This window comes from Alligator sinensis, unplaced genomic scaffold, assembly GCF_000455745.1.
Source record: "Alligator sinensis unplaced genomic scaffold, ASM45574v1 scaffold7_1, whole genome shotgun sequence".
NCBI lineage: Eukaryota > Metazoa > Chordata > Crocodylia > Alligatoridae > Alligator > Alligator sinensis.
The window spans coordinates 5,445,064-5,451,763 of record NW_005841843.1 but is presented as its reverse complement, the minus strand read 5'-3'; positions in this window follow the sequence as shown (position 1 = coordinate 5,451,763).

Below are 6,700 nucleotides of genomic sequence, written 5' to 3'. Positions count from 1 at the left end.
CAGGGGTCCCCCCATGGTCCCCTTCCCCTGCCCCCTACTTACCAGCTCCAAGTCCAGCTGCAGCTCCCTGCTGCAGCCACCAGGGACTGTCTGAATCATCGAAGCTCTTTGAATCTTTCCCAAAGATTCAGAGAGCTTTGAATCAATTCGGACCTTTTAATTGGTTCCCTGATTCAATTCGGATTCAGAGATTTGGCCGCCAGATCTCCTCCAAATCAAATCACCACCCGAAGCTTCGCACAGTCCTACTGTTCTGTACACACTCCCTCCCTAAACAGTAGTAATGTATGTGGTATAGCTTTAATGCATCCCTGGCCACACAGCAATATGATGTACTCCAGGTCCAGTGCTGCACCTATTTCTGGAGGCAATAGGTGTGGTGTGCCTCTAGGCAGTATGAATCTGCCCTAACTTTCTGCTGACTGCTTTGTGACTCCCTTGCAGCATGACAAACTCTCCATAAAACCAGTTTCAATGGTGTTTTTGAAAGTGCTTAGATGGAAATGTTCTGTGTAAATACACAATGTTGTAGTATTTGGGATTAGCAAAGATGAAAGGCTTCTGCTTTAACCACCTTCCATCTTCACACTTGTATCTTTTGAGACTTTTCTTTTATGGCTTTCACTTTCCATGACATCATTCTGTTTGCAGGCAATAGAATTTGTAATAAGTGTTAGTGATGGTAATACATGAGAATTACCATTCTGTCCTCCTAGTGGCTTATGCCCAAAACTTCAAAAGAAAGGCAAGAAACTGTGAGGCAGGCAGTGTAAGAAAAAAATGGCTCTGTTCCCTAGCCCATTTCATCATCAGCTGACTCACACTTTGAAACACAAGGGCTTGTACCCTTTCAAAATGCTGAATTTCTTGGCTCAAAAGAGCCCTTGGGGCAGTTAACAATCAAGTACAAGTCTTAGCATTCCTCAGACTTCAATTGAGGCCACATCTCAGTATTTCCTGAAGAGGTATTGACCCACATGAAAATGAGCTAAGTTTATTGTGATGAGCTTAAGGAATGCTTGGGAATAGTTTGAGTAGAATCTTTTAACCTTAATTTAAGGAGCAAACAAAACAGTTTAATTTAGCCATGTCTTGGTAGTAAATCTCCACACTGAAAATGTTGCTCACATCTTTCATTTTGTCCTAGCCTAGTCCCTAGCTTTACCATTTGACTGGGCAAAGACAATGTCTTTGCTGTAGGTGTTGCCTAAGAAATTAACAAACATTCCTCTATTAGGAAGACTTTTTTTTATCTCAGTGTGGGGTGTAGAGCTCATCGCCATCTCTACTGTGGGGTAGTGCTCACCCTCATTTGGATGCCCTTGTACCACAGCTAAAGCACCAGAGTCTCTCACTCTTAGAGCCTATGCATTCCTTTTAGCCACTCTAGGGGTTTCTGTTGGAGGTGGTGGAGGAGGGAGGCTTACTTAGTTCATATGGCAGCATTTTGCCTTATATTTAGCATACCACAAGTATACATTATTGAGATTTTTTCCAGCAATGCCACTCTGGAGGACTCTGCCCTTGTGCCAGCTGTTTGGTTTCCTGGGTCCTAAGATACAGGTTAAAAGATTCTGATAAAATCCTGGAATACAAATGCCTGCAGAACAAAACTAGTTACAGCAAACACGAGTGGCACAGCTTTATCATCAGCCTGACACATCCCAGATGAGAGAACTTAAAAAGAAGCTGCTCAAGCTGTGGGAAGATTTAATTTTCAAAGACTCTCTACAGCAGGGGAACTGAATATTAAACAAACTAGGTATGTGAAGACTTTTCTCTCTCTCCCCAGTCTCTGAGCACTCAATCCAGATTATAATGACCAAATTCAAACCTTGTGAGCAGTAGAGAAATAATGAATGACAGGTGTTTGTTACCATTTGAATCCAACCCTTTTAACTGTCATACTGCAAGACCTCAATAGGAACTTGGAGCACTCGGTATCTTGTTGGCCTAGGCTGCATATGACTGCATTTTTGAGGGGGTGGTTACTGATGGATGGAAGTTGCTCTGACTCAGCTGAGACCTCTGCAGTTTCCTCCTCTGTGATACTGTAAATCGCTCTGTATTCATGTTTTTCTAGAGTAGAAAAATACATTAAGTCATTTCCTTTTGGTCTTAAACGCATTAACAGAAAACAAAACAAAGGTTGCTTCCCAGGCCACAATAAATCTATCTAGAGACGCATCTAAAAATGAATGTAGGTGTTGGATAATCCTAATTACAGTTTGGTTCTGGCTTTGAGATCTAATTGTGATATGTTTTGGGAATACACAAGATTAGATTTTCCCAGCATTTCCTCTGGTCATCTGAAAACCCATATCTGTCCCCACGCTGCAATGGGAGGAAAGCTTTCCATCCCAAAATGTGAATCATGAGCTGATATCAATAGCTTTGTAGTTTCTAAGGGCTGCCTCACATTTAGCACCTCCATATTGTACAGTTAGTGTTTTGATAAAAAGACAAATGGAACAGCCAGTTTGGGTATAAAGGAAATTAACTTGACATACTACCTTGACAATGTGAATGTACCTTAGTCAATGTGGTCTGTGCAGTTTTAACCCCACGGTGCCTGAGAAGTGACTGTGACTTAACTAGCTGAACCTCTGCATAAGCAGGAAAGTGCTGGGTCTAGATGACCCCAGCTAGATACTCATCTAACCTCCTCTTGACGACCCCCAGGGTAGGGGAGAGCACCACCTCCCTTGGGAGCCCGTTCCAGACCTTGGCCACTCGAACTGTGAAGAAGTTCTTCCTAATGTCCAATCTAAATCTGCTCTCTGCTAGCTTGTGGCCATTATTTCTTGTAACCCCCGGGGGCGCCTTGGTGAATAAATACTCACCAAGTCCCTTCTGTGCCCCCGTGATGAACTTATAGGCAGCCACAAGGTCGCCTCTCAACCTTCTCTTGCGGAGGCTGAAAAGGTCCAGGTTCTCTAGTCTTTCCTCGTAGGGCTTGGTCTGTAGGCCCTTAACCATACGAGTGGCCCTTCTCTGGACCCTCTCCAGGTTATCCGCATCTCTCTTGAAGTGGTCTTAATTCTAGATAGTGCAGCCTAGACTGAGAAGCTGTGCTAGATACTTGTGTCACCTCATAGGGGAAACAGGATTTTTTTGTATCTAATCTTAAACCTGTTGGACATCGAACCTGGGAAAACTATATAACAAAAGCAATTTGCCCCACTTTATTTCCAGGGAGTGGTAACCCAAGTCTAGTTGACCTTTCAGAGCTAGAGTCAGACCCATCTGGATTCTGGGCTTTGAGAATCCAGGCCAGCAAACAATGAATAGGACTGCAACAGAGAAAAGAAATGGCTATTTGAGGAACGCATTATTTTATTAAATACTTGCACTGCATGTGGGCAGCAGAGTTTTAGATTGTTGCCCAATCACCTGCAACACTACCAATGTCATATACTACATCACCTGCCTACAGTGCCCCTCTGTTGTCTATATTGGACAGACAGGGGAATTGCTACATGCAAAAATGAATGAACACTAATCTGACATCAACTCCAAAAAGACCCTTGGGAGAGCACTTTAACCTTTACATACTGACTTGCACAGGAAGTTGCAGAACATAAAATCACCTGCAGACTAGACAGTGTTAAGCATGGTTTAAACAGGGACCACAGATTCCTATCCTGTTAACTAAATTAGCTTTTGTGATCCCGTTTATTCCTAAGGATTCTTTACTTGTTTGCCTCTCCCAGCACTGTCCTCCTCCCCCTCCCCCTTCCTGCCTTTTGTATTTGGATAACCCTTTCCATTGTATGCTGTTCTGTGTAGTTCTCATGAAGTGAGCCCTAGCTCTAAATATGTCCTTTCATAGTATTTGATGAAATGAGCTCCAGCTCACAAAACCTTATGATATATATACACACACAGTATAACATATATATACAGTAATGTATTCACCTTAATGCTATATATATAGGTGAACGTGATATATATATATATATAGCATTAAGTTGAATACATTACTGTGTGTGTGTGTGTGTGTGTGTGTGTGTGTGTGTGTGTGTGTATTAGGCCTGTGCAAAGCTTTCGTCCCTGATTAGATTTGGCCTGATTTAGTGGCTGAATCTCCAAATCTGAATTGAATCAGAGGACCGTTTAATCTCTCTGGATTGAATTGGAGTCTTCCAAATCAATTTGGAGAGATTTGGAAAGATTTGGTGATTCAGACACAGATTTAAATGTTTTTTCTACATAACTCTAGGTACCAGGTGGCTTGTGAATACTACAATGTTGGGGTGCATGGCATGTCCCACAGAAGCATGGGGGGCTCCCCAGCACGCTCAGCAGCAGACCCAGAAATGGACCAGAAGCACTTCTGGTCCTCTTCAGGGTCCACTGGGGACAGCGCAGGGGCACCCTGCACCCCTCCATCTTGGCAACTGGTGTCTCCTGGGTTTGGGGGAGCACCCAGGGTCCCCCCATGGATGATCACTGAGCTGGAGGGGTGCAAGGGCCCCCCCTTTTTGGGGGGGCCCCCACATTCCTGTGGGACACTCCATGTGCCCCAGCATTGCAGCATTCACAAGCCATGCCTGGTACCTCAAGGTATGTAGAAAAAACATTTAACGCTGTGTCTATGTCTGAATCGGTGATTCTCTGAATCAGCAGTGAATCTTCAGATTTGGATTTGGCCAAATCGAATCGGGGACAGTGATCCAAATCAACAAATTGAATCACTGTCCCTGATTCAGGTCAAATCTGAATCTGAATTGAATAGGGCCCATTTTGCCCACCCCTAACAATATAGTTTGCAGGCTGGATCCGGCCCACCAGGCATTTCCATCTGTCCTGTAGAGCCCCTTCAAATCCCTGTAGGATGCTTGTGGGTAATGGCGGCTGCCTGCCTAAAAGCCTCCAGTGGTGGGTAGCGGCATGAGCCACCAGCTGCAGGCACCTTGGTCTACTTGGGTTGTGGTTGCTAGGCAACCAACCCTGACTCCAGCCTGACTCAGCTGGCCTTGCCCGGCCCCTAGCTCAGGCCAGGCCTGTAACTTGAGAGGGGCAGGAGGGGCTAGGCCAGATCCCGTGGCACTGCTGAGGGGAAGCAGTGCCTGGGCTGGCTTCTGCCTTTCTGTGCGGGACTGGACAGGATCTTGCCACCGAAATAAGGGAAAGGGGGTACTGGGTGGGCTTCCACTGCATCGTGCTGCTCAGGCTGGGCTGGGCTGGAGCCAAGGAGGGGAACCAGCAGCTGGGCCAAGCAGCACACGACTGAAGCCAGCCTAGCCGCAGATTCCCCACATGCCACTTGGGATGGGCTGGGCCTGGCCAGGTCAGCACCAGGGAGGAAAAGCAGTGGCTGAACCACCTGCCACTTGGGACCAGCCAGGATGGGATGATGCAAGTAAGGGGAAGGCGGGGCTGAGCTCTTTGCCACTCTGGCTGGGCTGGTCCCATGCAGCATGTCGCTAAGCCACCACTTCCCTTCACTGGTGCTGACTCAGCTGGGCCTGTCTTGTCCCAAGCAGCACTTCGGGAAGCTGTGGCTGGGCTGGCTTTGGCTGCATGCTGCTTGGAATGAGCTGCGCCTGATTGGGTTGGCACCAGCGAGAAGAAGCAGTGGCTGAACTGCCTGCTGCTTGGGACCAGCAGGGATGGGACGGCTGAGGTAAAGGGAAGCCGTGGTTTTGCCTCATGCTGCTTGGGCTGGGCTGGGCTGGGCTGGGCTGGCACCAGGGAGGGAAAGCCACAGCTGAGCCAGTCCCAAGCAGCATATGGCTCAGCCACCACTTCCCCTCACCGGTGCTGACCTGGCTGGGTCCAGTCTGTTCCAAGTGGCACACAGCTTAGCTGTGCCTTCCACTTACTTGCACTGGCCTGGCCCGACCAGGCTGGCACCAGGGAGGGAAAGTTGTGGCTAAGCCAGGTTTGGCTGTGGGCCACTCAGGATGGGGTGGACCCAGATGGATTGGCACCAGGGAGAAGTGGCGGCTAAGCTGCTTGCCACTTGGGACCAGCCAGGACGGGCTGGCTGAGGTACGGGAAAGCCATGGCTCTGCCACTTGCCGCTTGGGCTGGGCCAGGCTGGCAGCAAGGAGGGAAAGCTGTGGCTAGGCCAATTTTGCCGCGTGCTGCTCAGGACGGGATGAGCACTGCCAGGTCTGCACTGGGGAGGGAAAGCCATGGCTGAGCAAGCTGAGCCACCTACCGCTCAGGAAGGGATGGGCCCTGCAGTACCAGATAGGCTAAGCTGGTGCTGGTGAGGGGAACCTGGGCCTGGGCTGGCTTCTGCCATGCCACAGGAGGCAGGCTTGGATGGGCTGGGCCATGCCAGAGCCAGTGAGGGGAAGAGGCAGGGGGTGGGGTGTTGGTCAACTTTTGCTGCCGCATGCGGCCTGATGGGGTGGGCTAGGTCCTGTCTTGTGGGATAGATCTATGGTTTCCAGTGCTGATGAGGGGAAGGGAGGCTAGGCTGGCTTCTGGCAGCCTGCAGGTAAGGAGGGGCTGAGCTAGGTCCTGCCACGCAGGTGAGGGGAAGGGCACACTGGGCTGGCTTCTCCTGCACTGTGGGGTACCAGCTGCTGCCCTGCAGCTGGGCACCTTGCTATTATACTATGACCTCTATGTACACTATTGTACATAGTAAATGTACAATACATCTGTAAAACACATGTAAATCAGGACAAAAATTTTAAAAATGAAATTAATGAATGTTGTAGTAAATGTTTGATTTTTTTAG